This window comes from Euprymna scolopes, chromosome 46 (genome assembly GCF_053919585.1).
Source record: "Euprymna scolopes isolate OS-2025 chromosome 46, ASM5391958v1, whole genome shotgun sequence".
NCBI classification, from domain to species: domain Eukaryota; kingdom Metazoa; phylum Mollusca; class Cephalopoda; order Sepiida; family Sepiolidae; genus Euprymna; species Euprymna scolopes.
The window spans coordinates 192932525-192956523 of record NC_136527.1 but is presented as its reverse complement, the minus strand read 5'-3'; the positions used below and the strand labels follow the sequence as shown (position 1 = coordinate 192956523).

Genomic DNA, 23999 nt, shown 5'->3' with positions numbered 1-23999 from the left:
TGGAGAAGAAAGATAAATACTTTAATAAAACATGATAATTTAATTAAGAAAGTGTAACTGTGAATTTCACAGCTCCAAGCAAGTTTTACTTTTGTTTTACATGAATTTGGACATACCGACATTAAACTTAATGATTTTATAATGTACACATAGAAAAATTAATAATAATAAAAAACAAACGTATTATTTTTAATTTTATCATTAATATTGTGTAGAAATAACTTGGAGGTGCTTGCTGCAGTCCCACAGCCCCATGCACGAGCCACCACTGCAAATGTTAAACAAAAAAATCAATAATTAGGCACAAATCCCACTCACAAAATGGAGGAGAGGCTGTGTACGTATTTATTTGTTAAAGGCTTATCCATAGCTAAAGTTTTTACTCGCAACAATCACTCCAGGGACTGTCCTATTTACTTAAATCAAATCAATGATTTTTATATAACAGAAAAGATTATGTTCAATGCAAACGTTACTGATATGGACATGCAGATTAGATACAATGAGAACGTTGGAATAGAAGTGGATGATAAACTGATCTGGAAAAATCGCTTGTTTTGTGGCGCGTACAGAGATGGGCGATTGGAGAAAAGGGCAACTAAGAGGATTTTGCACAACGTCGGTGAGAGTTGTAGACATACCGACCAGAATTAGGTTGTTTACTTATCAGCAGAAGGATATCTGATATTGATTGAATTATCGGGGTGAGCGCGTACGCAGACCCCACACTTAGAAATAATGCATCCGAATCGTCCACATTTGGGACGATCGCAAAGGTCAACCCAACCGCAGTGCAATGGAAGGGTCTCACTTTGGAGGAACGCCGTAACCTCTATACCAGGTAAGTATAATTTTTTGTCTCCGATGCACTGTTTTTATATCGCACTTATATACTAACCACCGACAGGCATTAATAACTTGGGCTATGACAACAGCGTATTCTTTTCATTGTTTTGAGTCTCGAGTATATATCTGACACAGTTAATCAACAGAGAAGCGCATCACTTATATAAAATCATATAAGATATCAACGAATACACACACAAGAGTCAAATATTTTTTAAATTGCGTCAGCAGTGAGATATCTACTGGTTCGATAGAAGGATCCAGCCATTTACCCAGCGACTTTTGATACAGAATGTTCAATAAATAAGCGTAGACGAGGGCAAGAGATTGTAATGTTTAAAATTAAGGAGATATGGCCACATTAGAGTTATCTACTCCTGAACGGATACATATATATATATATGTGTGTGTGTGTGTGTGTGTGTGTGTGTGTGTGTGTGTGTGTGTGTGTGTGTATGTGTGTGTGTGTGTGTGTGTGTGTGTGTGTGTGTGTGTGTGTGTGTGTGTGTTACATGAAAAACGCTTGTCCGTCGGGTTAGGTTGTAAATGGAATGTCCAGTAAATTGTTGATTCTGATAAACTATTTAATAAATACAAATTTGGCTGGAAACTATGGACATTATTAGAAAGAATGTGCATAATAAAATATGGGTTATATGAATTAAATAAGTAGGTTAAATTCCTTTGTAAAACAACAAAGGAAATTTGGAAATTTCCTGGTCATCAGAATGTTTCAAAAACGTGCAAATCGCGCATGTTGATGACACGTGAATTATAGTCACGTCGGCCAGACATACATGTGATTTCTCAATATAGTAAAGAGTCCGAAGTAAAAGTTAGAGAGGGAGTCAGAGAGTCAGACGAGAGTCCGACCAGGGACGCGGAGGGGTTGACTGAATCTAGGCACCATCTGGAAGGTTTTAGAAGAAGAGGGTGTAAAGAAACTTTGAATTCCTGGATGCAAAGCCATTGACCGGTCAATTGGAAGAAATAAATGATCATCATGTTTTTCATACTGCCGTCTTCTGTGTTCATCATTACAACGAGAAAAGGTATTGTCCATTTATGTATAAGAACCATTTGGTAAAATCATCATCTAAAAAATATGTGTTAGATGTTAAAGAATATGTGTCAAAGTATTTATGTTATATAAACACTCCCGTTTCATTCTCCATCCCATCTCATACAATATGAACATCTCAACAATATGGACATTCACAATGAATATATATAATAACTAGCATCTCTTCCAACAACATAATTACGACTAATCTCTCACTAAGCCTTTTACTCTTCTCACAAAGAACAATACAAAATACAACATTCAGAGTATCCAACCTAAACAATTTTGAGAAAAACGCCAAAAAAAAAAAATATTGGAGAAAGTCAAAATGAAAAAAAGTGAAACAGAAAAATTGCTTTTTTATCACACTTGTCTCAATGGGAATATGATGTCCCCCTCTCTCTGTCTGTCTGTCTGCCTGTCTCTCTCTCTTTCTCTCTCTCTCTCTCTGTCTCTCTCTCTCGCGCTCTCTCTCTCTCTCTCTCTCTCTCTCTCTCTCTCTCTCTCTCTCTCTCTCTCTCTCTCTCTCTCTCTCTCTCTCTCTCTATATATATATATATATATATATATATATATATATATATATATATATATATATATATAATTTTATACATTAAGAGAGTTCACCACTAATTACTTCTTGTTTAAAGGAGATAATCCCTGGTTATCTCTCTGTCTATATATATATATATATATATATATATATATATATATATATATATATATATATATATATAGAGAGAGAGAGAGAGAGGGAGAGAGAGAGAGAGAGAGAGAGAGAGAGAGGGAGAGAGAGAGAGAATAGAGAGAGAGAGTGGTGTGTGTGTGGGTGTAAATACAGTCTCTATGGGAATATGATGCCTCTCTCTCTCTCTCTCTCTGTCTATCTATCTATCTATATATATATATATATATATATATATATATATATATATATATATATATATAGAGAGAGAGAGAGAGAGAGAGAGAGAGTGGTGCGTGTGTGGGTGTAAATACAGTCTCAATGGGAATATCATGCCTCTCTCTCTATATATATATATATACATACATATATATATATATATATATATATATATATATATATATATATATATATATATATGCGTGTGGTGTGTGTGTGTAGGTGTAAATACAGTCATATCTTGCTACGATGTGCAGACCATTTCAATCATAATAGATATCATCGGGCAAGAAAATTAAGGTACAAAAATTAAAAAGATTCCAGACGTTTTCAAATTTGGAGGAGAGAAAAATTTCCATCATTGTATGCGCGTGGTAGCATAAACAACAGCTGTTAAATGTGCATTCGTTTGGCAAACTACCTTCTTATATTATGTATGAATCTTCCACTATATGCGCGTGGTAGCATAAACAACAGCTGTTAAATGTGCATTCGTGTAGCAAACTACCTTCTTATATTATGTATGAATCTTCCACTATATCCGCGTGGTAGCATAAACAACAGCTGTTAAATGTGCATTCGTGTAGCAAACTACCTTCTTATATTATGTATGAATCTTCCACGGAGCGGACAATTTAAAATTATATGAAAAAAAATAAAAACAAGAAGAAAATAAAAAAAGAAATTTAGTTTCATTTTCCGACAATTTCAAATTAGAAGACAAAGTTGTCTAAAACAAAATTTTAAAAAATACATAACTTTTAGGGGGGATTTTTCTTTTTGTCTTATGTAGTTTTTAATTCATTTATGTTACATGATAAGGGCTGTCCCCTGTTCATGTAAGTATAAAAATAGAGTTAAAATGAAAATAAGAGAAAGCAGAAATCGAACCCTGGACATAAGTTTTAAAGAACAATAGGTTTAAATGGAATGTCCAGTAAATTGTTAATTCGGATGAAATAAATAATAAATAAATTGTTAAAAGAATGTGGATAATAAAATATGGGTTAAATAAATTTGATATGTAGGTTAAATTCCTTTGTGGAAAAAAAAAATAGGTTATTGGGAAATCAATGTCGGAAACGTGCAAAGTCGCGCATGTTGAAACACGTGAATTTTGCTCACGTGGCCGGGATGCATGGATTTCTCAATATAGGAAGTGGGAGTTAGTTGGTCGCAGAGACAGTCAGAGAGACACTCAGAGAGACAGTCAGGGGAGACAGTCAGGGGAGACGGTCAGTGAGAAAACTCAGAGACAGGCGGACGTCTGAAGCGAGACGTCACTTCAGAAACTAAAATGTAAAACTTTGAATTCTTAATGAGGAAATCACGACCGGTCGTAAGGAAATAAATAATGATAATTATATAACATTTAAATTTCTATATTTTTCGTTCTTTTCTAGAGGGGATTCACTGATAAACTTGTGTGACTTAACAGGTGCTTCTGCAGTTTAATTAACCATTTTCCCGTAAGTAATGCGCCAACATTTACCGATTAGAATACCATTTAACATTTTTAGGAGATTTTACTGTTTTTTATTTACATTGGGGTAGGAGTTGGGGTTGGGGCGGTCCAACACCCCTCATCCTCTCCAATTTAAACAGAAAACGGTAAAATCTCCTAAAAATGTTAAATGGTATTCTAATCGGTAAGACAAAATAAAGGAAAAATTCACCCCCAAAAGTGCTATAATGTATTTTACAAAAAAAAAATTGTTTTAGACAACTTTTTCCTCTAATTTTAAATTGTGCCCCAATAAAAAAACAAAAATTGGAAAATTCTATGTTCTGAAAAAAAAAAAAAAATGGAAAATTCTGTTTTGAAAAAAAAAAAATCTTTTTCTTTTCTTCTTGTTTTATTTCTTTTTCACATATTTTTAAATACGTACGCTATATGAGAAGCGGTTGGCTACGCGAAGGCACATTTAACAGCCGCCGTTTATGCTACCGCGCATGCGCGTAGCGTAAACGGAAGCTGTAAAATTGGCGAAAAATAGTCCCTGGGTTCAGGGGTTGATAACTTGCAAACGGTAAATTTGCGAGAGGTTTAATTTTTCGATGTCAGCGACATCGAATACCCCCCCCCCAAAAAAAACTAAGTTAGAGTACCTATTTACTATACCTCCCCACGGGACAGAGTTAGACACCAGGGTCGTTTTTTTAACGTGGAGAAAAGGTACAAAAATAAAAATTTTCTCAGTCGTGAAGGTTTCTCCTCCACCGAAAGAGAACAAGAAATAGAAGTGCAGCATCTGAATCCCGAAGGCCAAGTATAGTAATGAATAAGTTAGAGTAGTCGGTGTTCTGTTGTAGCGTACCAGGACACTATATATACAAATGTATGCAGATTTAAGTATAATTCACAGGTTTGAAAATAGTTTGTTTTTTTAACCAATTGTCATAAATATTTTAACCACAGAATAGTATTAAAATCTTCAAAAAAGCCTGCAAATTGTTATGCAGTTTCGTCCCATGGAACCAGATATGAGCATTTCAATATTCAATTTGGCTACGAGTATATATATTATTCCACCACGAATTCCACGAATTGAAAAAAAAATGTAGTGTTTGCAATTAAAGGGGCATAACTCCAAGAATAGTTACCTCCCCCTGCCAAAATATATATCGCGTAAATAAAATCGCGTTTGATCAAGTTGTACGACAAGTAGGAGTTAAATATCGATTTGTTTTTTGATCTATTTTCTCGCATATTCACACTCGGAAGCCGAAGCATTTTACCACATTATACTACTTCCTCATCAAAGAAGGCGTTGTGGCATGGTATAGTATAAGAACCGATTTGGCCTTCAGGACAAGATCAAAGTGTAGCATCTGTTCCGACAGATGCTGCAAAGCTAAGACTAGCAAAGACCAGCTATGACTAGCAAAGACCATATGTGGGGGTAACCCCACATATCTGACCTTGGTCACTGAAGGGGCAACCCTTCATACCAACAGTTTCTAATCCAGCTCCCACTTCCCACCTCTCGGGAGCTGGATCCCCTCTTTCCCTCCCCCTTCCCCCTATCTCCACATTAAAAAAACGGCCTCCTGCCTAATTTGCTCAGTGGGGAAGCAAATAAATAAAAAGATCAAAGTGTAGTATCTGTTCTCCAGATGCTGCACTTCTATTTCTTGTTCTCTTTCGGTGGAGGAGAAATCCTTCACGACTGAGACAATTCTTATTTTTGTACCTTTTCTCCACGTTAAAAAACGACCCTGGTGTCTAACTCTGTCCCGTGGGGAGGCATAGTAAATAGGTACAATCATGATAACGCGAAACATGATTGAAATGAACAAACAAAAAAGAAACACGTACTACACTTTCATCGTTGTTCGTTTAATGATGATTTTATGTAAAACAGGCTAATTAGCAGGTTTAAGTCTGGAAACATGAGTGCAAGTTATCGTAGGTTTAACCGAATCGAGTTTGATAACAATAACTTTCAAGTCCCATTATGTAATCATGTGGTCATAGTTTAATTTCTTAGTCAAAATCTATTTTTGTCATTTGACTGACTTCACCTTTCGTGTAATTCCTTCCTTTTATTTGAATTGTTTGTGTGAAATATTCAGTTTTACAATATTTTGTATATGAGCATTTATTTGGATTATTCGGAATATTGTTCTCGCCTTGGATGTTATGATTTTTAAAGCTTCGTATATTTTATTTTAAAATGAATTGAATACGAAATAGAAATTCACAATACAAGTACCCAAAAGGCTTAAGAATTGGCAAATATAATCTAAACTTGATAGGAAAACAGTTCGGCACATTTAACTAATCCAACAGCCATTTTTACACAAGGAACAAAATAATGACTACACCGTGTTATTACGATGACCTTAAGTTCTTTGTTCTTTAGCAGTTGATTTTTTCTTTAAATAATTTCACGTTTAAATCGTGTTTTTCATCTTTAAATTTTTATTCTTTTATATTTTCATACGTTTTATTTCTTAATGAATTGGACACACCCCAAAAAAGTTGTATCAATTTACTAAAGAAATCCTTACAAACAAAACAAGTTTTTTGTTTTGAACACAAATGAAAAAAAAAACGACTTTTCTCGTATTTAATTCCCTGAATGAAAGGTAAGTTTCTTTTTTAAAACATTTTTAAACCCTATCATTCAACAACTTAAAAATAATCTTAAATATTAAAAAAAAAAAAGTTTATTTTTATTGTAATTCAATGCGAAAGGTTAGTTCTTTTTACGATTTAAAAATCCAGTTGAATAAATTTCAAAATAATCTGAAACAGAAATCCAGTTCGTTTTTCCACCCCTTCAGAAATATTATTTAAAACAATTGATATTAAAAAAAGGGTTATTTTTATTGCAATCCAATAAAAATATTGATTCCGCTATGCTTTATAACAAACGTGAATAAAAAAATTATGATTGAAAATTTTTTTCTTAAAATATAGTATTCACTCTGACAATTAGATTTAAATGTCAAAAATTTGTTTATTTAAGTAAAACTTACGTTATTTCTGAGACAATAATAATGTTTACCATAAACAAAAGTATTTAATTCGAAGTTGGTTGCACAAAAAAAAACTTTGTTTTTTATTTTATTTTATTTTTTTTTTGTATTTAATTGATTTTTAAAAAAAATTGTAAAAACAGTTTTCCGTGCGAATTGTGATGCTTTATTCAATATTTAAGATTATAAAATGAGTAACACATTCTTTAATAAAGTTTACATAAAAATGATCACCCATTTATTGGCCATCACCAATTAACAGAAACTTAATGTAGAAAAAGTAATAAATATTTACTATCGAAGCCAACATAGTTTTACTGATTAAAAAAACATAAAATAAAAATCCCTTTTTGTTTGCCATTACGTCTGAAAAGTCATTATAAAATCTCCCGAAAAATAGAATAAAAAACATAAATTATAAATATTTAAGACTTTGTTATATAAATTTAACTTAAATTAAGCATCTACTATAAATTTAAGTCCAAATAGCAGTCAACGAGACATATAATCGTTCAGTTTAATTCTTCTGTGGCGAGGAAGACAAGCGGGAAGACCTAGTATCGATTTTTGTTTTGATTTGAGTGGAATACGATAATAACCCAAGTGTTGTTAACTACTCTGTACTTTCACCTAACAATTTAATAAACCAAGATACCGTTTAAATATTGTCATACTACATATGCAGATGTGTCACAATTCAATTTATTGGTTGGCTTTCTTCGAGCAGTTTTTTTTAATGTTCGATTCGTCAATGATTATCGGGACTCCCAGATGACTGTCTTATGTCAGGCGTTTTTTTTTTACTATTCTAGTATAAAACGCGAGTGTAAATATTTATATTGTTGTAGTGTAAAAACCGAGTGTAAATATTTATATTGTTTTAGTGTAAAAGCCGAGTGTAAATATTTATATTGTTTTAACATAAAAGCCGAGTGTAAATATTTATATTGTTTTAATGTAAAAGCCGAGTGTAAATATTTATATTGTTTTAATGTGAAAGCAGAGTGTAAATATTTATATTGTTTTAGTGTAAAAACCGAGTGTAAATATTTATATTGTTTTAGGGTAAAAGCCGAGTGTAAATATTTATATTGTTTTAGTGTAAAAGCCGAGTGTAAATATTTATATTGTTTTAGCATAAAAGCCGAGTGTAAATATTTATATTGTTTTAGGGTAAAAGCCGAGTGTAAATATTTTAATTGTTTTAGTGTAAAAGCCGAGTGTAAATATTTATATTGTTTTAGGGTAAAAGCCGAGTGTAAATATTTATATTGTTTTAATGTGAAAGCCGAGTGTAAATATTTATATTGTTTTAATGTGAAAGCCGAGTGTAAATATTTATATTGTTTTAATGTGAAAACCGAGTGTAAATATTTATATTGTTTTAATGTGAAAGCCGAGTGTAAATATTTATATTGTTTTAATGTGAAAGCCGAGTGTAAATATTTATATTGTTTTAATGTGAAAACCGAGTGTTAATATTTATATTGTTTTAATGTGAAAGCCGAGTGTAAATATTTATATTGTTTTAATGTGAAAACCGAGTGTAAATATTTATATTGTTTTAATGTGAAAGCCGAGTGTAAATATTTATATTGTTTTAGTGTAAAAACCGAGTGTAAATATTTATATTGTTTTAATGTAAAAGCCGAGTGTAAATATTTATACTGTTTTAATGTAAAAGCTGAGTGTAAATATTCATATTGTTTTAGTGTAAAAACCGAGTGTAAATATTTATATTGTTTTAATGTAAAACCTTAATGTAAATATTTATATTGTTTTAATGTGAAAGCCGAGTGTAAATATTTATATTGTTTTCATGTAAAAGCCGAGCACCATAGACTGGGTTGACGAAGACAACATTTTGAACTTCATAATTGTACCAGATAAACAAACATCATCGTAAACTCAATTTTTTAAATATATATTAGAGTGGCTGATTGTGTGCATCAACTGCATAGCTTCAAGGGGTAAATTCTTTTATTTTTATGTAGCACATGCCCATTTTGGTGCGGTCTTAGTCTCCCCGGAATGGAGTGACTAAGACCACACTATTAAATTCTCTCATAAATCTCTGTAAAACTGCATGGTTTTAGTAACCCTTCCTCCCTATGGGATGACAAACAACACTGAAAAGACCCTTTACATGATCAGCTTTTTATGGGCATTAAAGCTGGCAGAAATGTTAGATTCAGAAAATGGCTAAAAAATAGAAAATGACTGACAAACTAAACTAACATGGATACTGTGACAAAAACAAAAATGAAACCACGTATACAGGGTTCTTCTGACAAATTTACAGAAACCAAGTCAGATTATGAAATGATAAAAACTTAAAAACTGTAAATAATTAGAATACAAAAATGTTCCAACTTTCAGTCTCATTATCAGAGTTGGTTCCCTTCCCCTCAGTCAGTCACAGTTTTGTTGGCCTCGTTGACAGCCTCTCCACTTTCTGAGACTGCTTGAGCCACCTCCTCATCCTCCGGTGCTTTTCCCGCAAATGACGTCTACCTGTCGTCACTTTTCCCTCGTAACTGGCCCCTCCTCACCACACCACGACACAGAAGTCTCAGGTGGTTTAGTGTTAACTTTCCTTAGATCTTTCTTCTGCAGTCTCGAACAGGCGATTGAAGACTGGTTGTGGATCTAGGAGTGAAAGCCAAATTTGTGAAAGCCTGCCATTAGGTGCTCCAGTTTTGGAAACGTGTCTTTAGGAACAGTGACTGCATTTTTGCTCCCTGATTGTTTCCACGCAGTGAGGATAAACCTCCACTTCCTTTTCCTTGGACCAAAAAATGCCACAGCAAGGGGTTGGCACAGATGTGTGGCGTTTGGGGGAGGCAGACAAAAGCTATGCTATGTTATTGTCAGCATATTCATGTAAAATCTACACTTTTCTATGAAATGTTTTGACACATGCGGTTCTTTATATGATTTTCTGCCACTTCATAAATGACTGCGCCCAGTACTAACCAGGGACATTGTCCTTGAACTTATTCACAGTCACCCTGTCTCTGTCAAGAACTCTTTTCAGTCATCCATAGATCGATGATGTCAAATGGGAAGCCCGACTCTGACACAGCCAGCAGGTGCTCGACAATGGCGTTCTCCATTCCGGGTGAAATGATGGTCTGCCCACCTGGTGATCACAATGGTCTTTCACCCTCAGTCATCTGAAGGTAATATCACAGCTTTGCACGACTCCGACTATAGTCCTTGCAGGATTCACGCTGAAACTTTCCCCCATTGACGTCTGCTGCAGTCTTGATGAAGATTTCGGAGTCAGGAGTTTTGTTGTAAACTCTTGCTCCAGGTTTTAGCTTGTAATCTGTCGACATAGTGGAGAAAGCTCATGCGGTAAGTTCTTCAGTTCTTCTGGTTTGAATTGGAATGACGATGCTGAGAATATAAAAGAAAACAATATCCGGTATATTAGATTAAAAAAGTGAACACATCTAGATGACAACATTGGTATGATATGAAGATTGAAATTACTAGGCCTTGGTAGGCATAGGACTAGGGTTTCTTTTAGGTTAAGGTTCGAGCTAGGGTCATGGTCACGTTTAGGGTACCGTAAGGGTCAGTCTTAGTGTAAGGGTAGGATTTTTCAAAAAAAGTAGTTCCTAATAGGAATAAGTAATTATATTTACACATACCTGTTCTGAAAATAAAGGAAATCTGGAAATAATAAAGGTAGGCCTACAAATGACTAAATTGAGCTTAAATTATAATTTTTTTGTTGTCTTAGTCACCTTAGTTTAGCTTTCACAGACTGGGGTGACAAAGACAACCTCAACCTTCTAAAAAATATTAACGTAAATCAGAAAAAAATACCAAACCCAATTAATTCAACCATATCTTAAGTAGTTTACAGAATAACATCAAAGTTATAGCAGAAATGTGAAAAATACCAAAGTTTGACAAATCCACGCAGTGTAAATTTTCAGCATGAAGGGGCAGACATCTTGGATTCAGGTGTAGCTCTGCACAAAATATTCTCTGCAGACCTATTATTTTTTTTTAATTGAAAAATATAGATTAATGATTAAACAAAGATTTACTGGGTTGAAAATAATTTTCAATAAGTCATTACACCTCCAAGGATGGTAAAACTTTTTCCTTGTTCCTGGTCTTAGTCACCCCGGTTGGCATTAGTCACCCCAGTCTATGCTATCCAAGATACCGGTCTATCCTCTAAAAATCTTATACACCATTACTAATTTTATGATAAGGTTTAATGTTTATAGTAATTCAAATATTTTTTCTTATAAGTTAAAGGCTTTTTAATACTTTTAATGTTCAGATGAATTAAGTTGTGGTAGCTGCAATAAATTACAATTAGTAAATTACAATTATGCTGAATTAAGAATTAACAAATATTTTAAGATAAAATATTCCAAAACAATCTTTTACTATTTTCGTTTCAAAGTGTAGAAGACTTACAAGCATTAATAAAGGAGAATGGTTGGATTTTGATGTCAGATTGATCAGGAATAGAGATAAGATTCCATTAAATAACTTAATCTTTAACATTGGTGAAGATCTTGTATGTAAGTTTTTGAAGTTTGTTGTAGTTGCACGAAAGCATATTTAGCAACAATACACAATGCATATATTAATCTTTGCTTTGTAAAGGATACTCTGATCTCTAAATAATTTTCTTGCATTGTTGAGAAACTTCTTTGAAGCTTTGTTATGTCCACACTATGTTTAGTAAATCACAATTTTGTTATAACTGATAAAGATCAAACATTAACTTGTTGATAATTTCTATCCTCTAAAAATCTTATACACCATTACCAATTTTATGATAACGTTTAATGTTTATCTGTTTATAGTAATTTAAATATTTTTTCTTTCTAATATTTTAAATATAAAAAAATGAAACTCAGTTATAAGTTCAACGCCTTAAATTGTATACGTGATATTTCTATTCACCTTTTATTTTTTTTATACAATTATTGCATTATTAGGCGGTGCTTGGCATTGCCAGGATGTTTTGTGGTGAGTGTTGAGCAAAGCAAAAAATGTGGTAGGTAGGCTCGAACCACATAAAAAGAACGCGAAAAAGAGGATAATTAAAAAAATGAAAAAAAGATAGGAAGAAAAAGAATGTGAAAAAGAGGATAATTAAAAAAAAATGAAAAAAGATAGGAAGAAAAGTAGAATCGAACTCGAAAACGTGCGGTAATTAGTCTTCCTTGCTAACCATTAGGCCAAAAAGGATTGTAAATTATTCAATGAGTAATTAAGTCACTCATGCACAGAAATGAATGTAGTGAATTGTTCAATGAGTTGGTAATTAAGTCAAGAATCATAGGAGTCGCCACAGAAATGAATGTTGGTTTTAAACCTGGCTGGAGGCCAGTTAATCCTCCCGCTTTCTGTCGTTTTATTTAATTGTTTCTCCACAAAAGCAAATTAGACACAAGGTCGTTTTTAATGTTGAGGAAAACAAGCTCCCACCAAAAAAGGGGGCACTCTGGCAGTATCCAAATAAATAGTAATAGTCATAGTATGAAGGGTTTCTCCTACATTGACTAAAGACCAATTACAGAAACTATCCAGGCAAAGGACATACGTTTATTAGGTTCAAATAGTTTTGCTTTATTTATAGGAAAACAAAAAAAACAGCAATACCGGAGATGAGGGAGTTTTGTTTAACTTGATCAAAAAAAAGATACAAACAATATCCATTTGTGCATACGAAATATTACAATCTGGGAAGTATGAGAAAAAAATTTTCGGAGTCCAACCGACGCAAGAAATTGGACGCAGAAAGTATTTCATGGACATGCAGAAACGTTTGCACCCATTTTGCCTTTCATACAAAAAGAATATTACACTTTTATTATTAGCAGTTGCAGCATGTTCATCGTTAGTACTAATCGCAAGTATATGTTTATTTTAAAATATTGTTTATATTAAAATATTTTTTGTTTATTTTAAAATATTATTGTTAATTTAAAAATATTATTGTTTATTTTAAAATATTGTTTATTTTTAAATATTGTTGCTTATTTTAAAATATTGTTGCTTATTTTAAAATGTTATTGTTTATTTAAAAAATGTTATTGTTTATTTTAAAATATTATTGTTTATTTTAAAATATTATTGTTTATTTTAAAATATTATTGTTTATTTTAACACATTATTGTTTATTTTACTTTATGAATTGCATCATTCCTTATTATTCTTTATTATACTATAGTATTGAACATTTAAACTATTTGAAAGGTTTTTGCATTTTATATTATAGATTATTACATTTTGAATAGTAGTAGTAGTTTATTAATTACATTAACTTTAAATGGTTTACTTAATATTTCTATTTATTATAAAATTATTGCATTTTTATTAATAGCAACTATGGTAGTAGTACAGTAGTAGTAGTAGTAGTAGTAGTAGTAGTAGGATTAGTCTTCCTAAAAGTTCCTACTGTATTATTTTTTATTTTACTTTATTAATTACATTTATTAACTTTAAATGGTATACTTAATATTTCTAGTCACCTTTTTATTATAAAATTATTGCATTTTTATTAATAGCAACTATGGTAGTAGTGGTATTAGTAGTAGTAGTATGATTATTCTTCCTAAAAATTCTTATTGTATTATTGTTTATTTTACTTTATTAATTACATTTTGTTAATTTTTCTTTTTACTATAAAACTAGCGGCGTCACCGGCGCTGCTAGGGTACTTGGAGGTGTGTGTTAATAAAAAAAGTGGTTGTAGGCAGAAGATAGAAAGAATGTGAAAATATAGGATAGTTAAATAAAATAATTTAAGTAGGGAGAGAGGTGGGATCGAACTCTAAAACGTAAGGCAATCAGTTTTCCTCGCCAAAGACAACTGTGAATTATTCAATGAGTTGGTAATTAAGTCAAGGAGCTTAGGATTCGCATCGGATGCACAGGAATGAACAGTGCTTTTAACCCTGGCCAGAAGCCAGTTAATTTTTCGCTTTCTGTCATTTTATTTATTTGTTTCATCACGAAATCAAATTAGAAACAAGATCGTTTTAATGTTGGAAAAAACAGGCCCCATCCCACAAAGGGGCACTCTGACAGTATCCAAACAAATACTAATTGTCTCAGTATGAAGGGTGTCTCCAACATTTACCAAAGACCAGTTACAGAAAAGATACTACTCTGGCAAAGGCAAGACATTGGCTCTGTCTGTATAGTTTTGCTTTATTTCAACAAAAAAGACAAACACCAGTTACAATGGTATTTTGTTTTACCTGATCAAAAACAGATACATAAATATTACGATCTGGGAAGTATGCAAAAAATTTTCGTGGAATCCAAGTGACGCAAGAAATGGGATGCAAGAAGCCTTTTATATACAGAAACGTGCTTATAGTTCCTACAAATTGCTACTATATTGTTTATTTTACTTTATTAATTGCATTATTACTTCATCTATTACAAAATACTATGAATAATATTAAACATTTAAACAATATGAATGTGACTTAAGTGTTTATTTCTGTGATTTTTAAATGTTTTATGAAGTTGTGTTTTTTGTTTTGTTGGGATGATTAAAATAAACAATGATATTAAAATATTAAATTTCATTTATTTTTTATTTGCAGATGTTCCTGCTTGAATGAATTTTACTGAATATTAAGGGACCATCCTTTTCCTTAAACATTATTCTATAGACAATGTTTGCCTTACACGGAAGACAATAAAAACGTATGCACACAACTTTAAGAAAAGTCAATATTTTAACTTTTACGCTATGAAATATCTCTCATCAATTAAACGATAAATGATACAAATTGAGGTTTCTTTAAAATTGTCTTTAGCCTAAAATCAAACTCGCATCAACAACTGAATATAAATAGAATAAGTGAGAAAAGAATTCAGTATTGCTTATAACTAAGTAGTGATATTTTTGTTCCAGGATCAATTTTATTTAAATATGTATGCGCAGAGTAAAGAAAAGCTACATCATTGTAAAGTGTGTGGATATTTTTGTTCTAAAAAATCGAATTTAATGAAACATATGAGAACTCACGCTGAGGAAAAGCCACATTTTTGTGAAGTGTGTGGCTATTCTTTTTCAAGAAAATCGAGTTTAGTGAGACATATGAAAACTCACCCTGGTGGAAAGCCACATTCATGTAAAGTGTGTGGCTATTCTTCTTCTACAAAATCGAATTTAGTGAGACATATGAGAAGTCACGCGTGGGGAAAGCCACACTTTTGTGAAGTGTGTGGATATTCTTCTTCTATCAAATGGAATTTAATCATACATATGAGAACTCACACTGGAGAAAAACCACATTCTTGTGAAGTATGTGGATCTTCTTTTTCTGTAAAATCTTCATTAAAAATGCATATGAGAACTCACACTGAGGAAAAGCCACATTCTTGTGACGTGTGTGGATATTCTTGTTCTAAAAAATCAAAGTTAGTGACACATATGAGAACTCACACTGGGGAAAAGCCACATTCCTGTGAAGTTTGTGGATATTCTTGCTCTGGAAAATCCACGTTAGTGAGACATATGAGAATTCACACTGGGGAAAAGCCACATTTTTGTAAATTGTGTGAATATTCTTCTTCTGAAAAATCAAAATTAGTAAGACATATGAGAACTCACTCTGGGGAAAAGCCACATTCTTGTAAAATATGTGGACAGTCTTTTTCTGAAAAAACGAATTTAGCTAGACATATAAGAACGCACACTGGAGAAAAGCCTTATTCATGTGGAGTCTGTGGATGTTCTTTTCGTCAACAATCTATTTTAATGAGTCATATGAGAACTCACGCTGCCACACAGTTGTAAAGTCCTGTTAGGGGTCGGGGCTATTATACAATGCAATACAATGGGGTGTGTAAATATGTCCACTGGAAAATCTGTAAAAACTTATATAATGTTGTAGTAAGTCTTGGTAATATGTTTACCAGAAAGAACAGTTGGAAATAAGTCATACACCATCTGCTGTGACAACGAAACACCTACAGATACATACCTAAAAAATGGGATATTAAGCCTGACATAGTGATATGGGACAAGAGAGGAAAGTGGCAACTCTAGTTGAAGTAAGCGTCCCTAATGGATCTGAGTTGAGAAGAAGAAAAAACAAAATACCAAGGACTTATATACGACATGCAAAGAAAGTGGAATCTTAAAAAGATATCCATCATACCCGTCATTATAGCAGCAAGTGGACTAATAGAAAAAGAATTTCAAAAACTATCTGGCGAATATATCCGGTGAACCAAGTGCAAGAGATGTGCAAGTGTATTGATATTCTTTTTCTGAAAAGTCATATTTAGTTATTCATATGAGAACTCACACTAAAGGAAAAAAGCCATATTGTGTGGACATTGTAGTTTATAAAATCTAGTTTAATTAACAATATGAGAACTCACCCAAAAGAGTCCTCGGATATAAATTTAAATCATAACAAATCAAGTGTTAGTTCCAGGAGGTAGCCCCTTGATTTCTTAAAACTTAGTTAAGTATTAAACGCTGCCAAATAAGTCTCCTCAATATGCCTATAAAATCTAGTTAAATTAGCCATATAAATACTCACAGGAGTACCTTTTGATTACCTTCTTGGTGTTCTCGCTCTAAGCTATCAGTATGAGGACGTATCACAAGATACGAATCCAGCGAAAACTTTCATGAAAATCATGAAAATGAATTCAAATAAGAAAAAATACTGCCGGTACATCACTCTGTATAAAAAGACACCAAAACATGTTTACGCACCAGAGCGTGTGAGGAAAACTATTGTGCAACTTCTCACAATGCTGAAGGAGGATATATTCCCACCACCAGCAATCTGGCTAATGCATCAGACAACAGAACATCTCAAAAACTGAAAAATATGCAGGAAAAAATGTACAACATGATAAAAAAACATCTGTTCACTGTCACAGCCAAGCGTAGTAGCCAAGAACCAAATGGTGGCTACCCATGAAATATCCATAATGGGACCTACAACAGATGTAATTCCAAACATCCAGATCTTTACTGAACCACCTGACTCTTAATCATCAAACTATGATGAGAGTTAAGATAGTACAGCTGACACAGAAGATGCCATGGATGACACTGAACCTAGTCTACTTGACAGAAAATGCCATGGATGATACCAAATCTAGTCTACTTAATAGAAGATGCCACGGATGACACCGAACCTAGTCTACTTTACAGAAGATGCCACGGATGACACCGAACCTAGTCTACTTTACAGAAGATGCCACGGATGACACCGAACCTAGTCTACTTAATAGAAGATGCCACGGATAACAACGAACCTAGTCTACTTAACAGAAGATGCCACGAATGACACCGAACCTAGTCTACTTAATAGAAGATGCTCGGATGACACTGAACCTAGTCTACTTTACAGAAGATGCCACGGATGACACCGAACCTAGTCTACTTAATAGAAGATGCCACGGATGACACCGAACCTAGTCTACTTAACAGAAGATGCCACGGATGACACCGAACCTAGTCTACTTAACAGAAGATGAACCCAACCAAGACTTAATAGAGGAGCATCATCACCAGGATCTTTGAATCAAAAGCTAATTATTAACCAATCAACTGAACAAGAAATAGAAGAGCTTGCAAATAAAATCAAACTGACCAAAACAATGGCGATTGAAGAGCGATTCAAATTAATCAATATCAAAACTGGGAAGAAATTTAAAAATGACTGGAAAAAGTCAAGCTGAGACTGGCTAAAACAACACTTTAACTGACATGAAACATATCTGATACAGAGGAAAGTGCACTAACATCTCAAAGACATCTTTACAAATAAACACTTTTCTGATGAAGACGAACCAAACTAAAACTTAATAGAATACTATCACCTCCAGCACCTCTGAATCGAAAGCTAAATAAATCGGATCAAAACTGGCAAGATATTCAAAAAGTCAACCTGAAACTGGCGAAAATAACACTGTTACATTCAACATTAACTGACATATACCATGCTAACTTCGGTGCAGCAGGCTATATGCAAAGTAAGCTAGCCAAAGAGCACACATTGAAAGATCAAAAGAGGAAATGAGAGTAAAAACTGTAACACCAAAGTAGAAGATCAAGCTTCAAAGAAAAATATATACTCTCAGAAAAGAAACCTCCCAAATAATTTTCTATACTGTGAACCAAACGAGATCCCCACATTTCCTGAAAAACAATAAAAGTGAAGAGAAAGTATAACATTGAATCTCTCCAGCTTTTATAAAAGAAAGCAGAATATGAAACTTTAATTAATGGATTAGCTGAACAGTTAGGGGTAAAGACAAGAAAATTAGAACTAAACAAATCAATGGCCAGTTCGATCAAAACCCCCGATTAATGTACCGAAATCTAACGAGAACCACAGTTTACCACAGTTCAAACACCACCAAGCAAAGAAGACGAAGAAGGATTCTGGAGACATACACTCTATACATACAACACCAAGAAGCACAGTGGATTGAAAATGTAAAAGAAATCAACCAGAAAAAAAAACAGCAGATGCTAGAAATTACTTTTACTTTGGAAAAAATAAGAGACAAATTATGACATTCTGCAATTTCAAATCCCCTGGCATTGATCAATTACCAATTTTATGGCTAAAGCAAGTAACATAACTATATCCACATTATCGATTAGCCTTCAGCAGGATTCTAAAGAAAGAAGAGACACCATCACAAATCTCCCCAAAACCAAAGAAACTTATCGTCTTAGAATATAGCCTAATGTTAAATATATTGTTGGATCGATTCTAATATCACAAATTCCTGCATAGGAAACCAATCAAATATCACTTAAAATATATGAAGTGCTTTAATCAAATTCTCGTATCAGAAATATTGTTATATAGCAGGATTTCATATTGGGGTTCATATAAACAGGGTCATATATGGTTGATATTACATAATAGTAACGATGAGGGAGACAAGACATTTATAAAAGGGGAGATGTTTCCTTGTAACATGCATATTAGAGAGGAGGGTGATAGGGTAATGGATGCACGATTCTTATAACACAGATGGAGGAAGATACATATTCTTGTAATGGTTACACAATGTTCATAATAATATGTTTAACACATTAACTTTTGAGTGTTGAAATATGACACATGACAATAGTTACAAAAACAAAATGATGATTCTTTATTCATCGAACCGGTCGAATGATGATGACGTCAGGAATTCAAATTTGGATCTACATTGTTTGATGTTCTTTCCTTCGCTACCAAACGACTGACTCCAACTCAATCCAACTCAACTGCTAACTCAACTCTTCAACCTCGCTGATCTGACTAACTCTAGCTCCTGTATTGAGAATCCCCGTTTTCTATGACGTCAGAAGTGTGTTTTCCAAACGTGCCAATTCACGTCACTATGCCTACGTTTTCGAAACACACTTTTAATAACAAAAGAATTATCAACATATAACTAACCTATTTTTAAATATAATATTTTGATGTGTATTGTTCATTCTTTCAGCTGACATATTTAATATTCCGATTCTAAAAGAATGTACAATCAATTCTTTTTACGATATAAATAATATCTATTTCTAATAGAATTTAACAATCAATTCTTTTTACGATATAAACAATATCTATTTCTAATAGAATTTAACAAATTCTTTTTACAATATAAACAATATCAATTTCTAATAGAATTTAACAATCAATTCTTTTTACGATATAAACAATATCTATTTCTAATAGAATTTTACAATCAATTCTTTTTACAATATAAATAAAATCAATTTGTAATAGAATTAAACAATCAATTCTTTTTACAATATGAACAATATTAATTTCTAATAGAATTTAACAATCAATTCTTTTTACAATGTAAACAATATCAATTTCTAATAGAATTTAACAATCAATTCTTTTTACAATATAAACATTATCAATTTCTAATAGAATTTAACAATCAATTCTTTTTACACTATAAACAATAGCAATTTCTAATAGAATTTAACAATCAATTCTTTTTACAATATAAACAATATCAATTTCTAATAAAATTTTATAATCGATTCTTTTTACAATATCAATTTCTAATAGAATTTAACAATTCCTTTTACAATATAAATAATATCTATTTCTACTAGAATTTAACAATAAATTCTTTTTAAAATATAAACAATATCTAACTATTTTTGATAGAATTTAACAATAGACTAAATTCTAACATTCCAGTTCTTAACTTTGCTTAAAAGATTCGAGTCTCGACTTATCCTTATCTCATTTTCACTTATTATATATATTTTTATTTACATGGAAAGATGGCTGCCTTTCCCTGTAACAATATCACTTAAGATAACTGTTTAAAACTGCCGTTTCTTATGAATGTTTCATTACTGATTAATCAACAGGCTACATGAATTGCACTGTTCACACAAAAACCTGAAAAATGCTGCATCTACATAATATCATTTATAATAACTGACAAAAGCTGTATATAGATGTTTTAATATTGATTGACCAACAACATGAATCTTCTTCACGCAAAAACTTAAAATGCTACATAATATCATTTAACAATATACAATGTAATACAAATATGTACTTAATATAAATTTGAACAGAAGAAAAGTTGTCCTTAAAAAGAATCTGTGGATATAAATTTATGTCGGCAAATAAAGTGTTACAGAAGAACTCTGAATATCTTGGAATGACTTGAAAACAAAGTAAACTATGACAAAAGAAATATACTTCTTGTGGTAGGGTTAATTGTCCTGATGAAAAAAATATTTGAAATTATGTAGAATCCTTGCATTTTTAGCAAAACTTTTGTAGATAAACTATATTATATATAATGTGTCTTTGCCTTTTCAACTTATAAATATTTGTTATCCACATAATAAAATATTAAATAGAAACTGTATCATGAAATCTGTGGTTTTGTTTATATTTTAATTATTGACAAGTGTTTATTAATTTATTGATATTTACATTTCCTTTATTTTTCATGAAGTCTGAATAAAATTTACATATGAACTTCATTTAGTATTGACATCAATATCTATTTCTAATAGAATTTAACAATAGACTAAATTCTAACATTCTAGTTCTTTACTTTCCTTACTTGGTGACAGCCTTTCCCTGTAAGAATATCACTTAAGATAACTGATAAAAGCTGACGTTTCTTACGGATGTTTCATTATTGATTGGTCACCAAGCTACATGAATTGCACTGACACAAAAACCTGAAAAATGCTGCCTCTACATAATATCATTTAAAATAACTGCCATCAATAAACTCACAAAAGCTGCCGTTTCATATAGATGTTTTATTATTGATTGACCAACAACATGAATTGTCTTCACACAAAAACATTAAAAATGCTGTCTCTACATAATATCATTTACCAATATACAATGTATTACAAATAATACATTTTACATAATATAAATATGAAGAGAATGTAAGTTGCCTTAAAAAGAGCCTACAGATATAAATTTATCAAGAAGGACTTTGTCTTCACACAAAAACCTGAGAAATGCTGTCTCTACATAATATCATTTACCGATATACAATGTATTACAAATATGTACTTAATACAAATCTGAAGAGAAGGTAAGTTGCCTTAAAAAGAACCTAAAGATATAAATTTATCAAGAAGGACTCTGTCTTCACACAAAAACCTGAGAAATGCTGTCTCTACATAATATCATTTACCAATATACAATGTAATACCAATCTCTACTTAAGATTCAGAGAAGGTAAATTGCGTGTAACAAAACTTCGAATATAAATTTATCTTGGCGAATCACGTCGTACAGAAGGACTCTGACTATCTTGGAATGACTTGAAAACAAAGTAAACCATGACGAAAGAAATATACTTCTTGTGGTTGGATTGTCTTAATGATAAAATATTTGAATTATGCAGAATCCTTGCAACTGTATCAAAACTTTTATAGATGAACTATATTATATGTAGTGTGTTTTTGCCTTTTCAACTAATAAATATTTGTTAGCCACCTAATAAAAGATTAAATAGAAATTTTATTAAATCTGTGGTCTTGTTTATATTTTTAGTTATTGTTTCATCTGTTAGAGATAATTTTGTTAAAGACAAGTGTTTAGCAATTTATTAGTATTTACATTTTTTTACTTTATTTTTTCATGAACTCTGAATAAAATTAACATATTAAACTCATTTAATAGTAACTTAACAATATAATTATAGTAAACCGTCACACCTGTCGCAAATTCGAATTGTCTAGATCAAACACACAGACACAGAGCAAGCTGCATGTAGTAGTACACACACGCATGGAGTGAGGCATGCGCAAAAATGACATGACTAATTGATACGCGTGAATTTCCTGCGACTGCTGACATAGCTTTCTGTTTCCTTCTTCCTCTCTCTCTCGCTTGGCAACAAACAGTGCATACGTGCAAATTCGCGTGCTCCATAGACATGCATCATCGTGTGATGTGAGATTTGCATTTTTTATGTACAAACATTGTAACCTGTAATATGCTTACATGCAGAGCTAACACAATATGAACAATCCAGGACTTATAACTAAGCTATATATTGCCTGTGTAAAATATGATCTATAACCTCTATTTGTGCACACTTTCACAGAGGTCAACACATACAAGCATGTGAAAAATTTCCCCCACTCTATATCTGTGCCTAAATCAAAACGCGGATTCCATGAACAAAGCTTCTTTCTTAGAACTGGACGCTTGTGGAACTCTTCCGTCTGCCTGCTTCCCTCCGGACTACAACTTGGATGTCTTCAAGTCCAATGTTAACAAATTCCTAATGAACCGCCCCCCTAATTAAACATTTCATCAAATATCCACACTAACGTAATGCACTTGCAATAAACCTTATCCCTGAGTGGCTTCCGGGGCTTGATAAGTGGTGATCACTGTATAAAAAAAAGCCACAATCACATGTCCTTATGTGACTACCAAATTATTGCAACAATATATAAACTTTCACCTTTGTTCTGTTTTGTTTTAATATATATATATATATATATATATATATATATATATATATATATATATATATATAAGTACCAATATAATAAATTTTAAAAATGAACTGATCTCTTTCTGTAAACATAAGTCCAAATTGAATTATGGCAATTTTGAAATTGCATAGTTATTACTTTTACCCTTTATATAGATATAAATTATTTTTTCTTTAACTTTATCGTTTTTTCGACATACTTCTTAATACTTTATAATTTAATAATCCTTTATTTTAATTCTTTATCTCTTCTTTGCATGGCCGGTTTTTTATCTGCATTTTCTGTTTTATTTATTTATATTTTTTTATCTGCATTTTCTGTTTTATTCTTTAAACTTTCCTATCTATCTAACATATCAATATACCCACATTTTCATATCTTGTATATTTAATTAAATTTTACTATATGAATGTACTTATTTTTTAATTAAAAAAAAAATTTCCTGAAATTGCAGATACCGGCCATCTTCTCCCCTTAAATAGTTTTTTATTTTTTATTTTATTCTTATTTTACTTTATTTTATATTATATATTATTTTTTTATTTTTTATTATATTTCATTTTTTATTTATTTATTTATTTTCTATTTATTTATTATATATTTATTTATTTATTTTTATTTTCCTTTTAATGTCGTTTAACAATTCTTGCTGACACCTTTTTTTCAAGTGACCTGTACATTTCAGTTGACCTATATTATTTTTC

The 23999-nt window shown here is 31.8% G+C and overlaps 1 pseudogene; it reads right to left on the bottom strand.

The window, feature by feature from the left end:
* Nucleotides 1–699: 699 nt before the first annotated feature.
* LOC145271622 (U1 spliceosomal RNA) lies at nucleotides 700–849 on the bottom strand (annotated as a pseudogene).
* Between the last annotated feature and the right edge of the window lie 23150 nt (nucleotides 850–23999).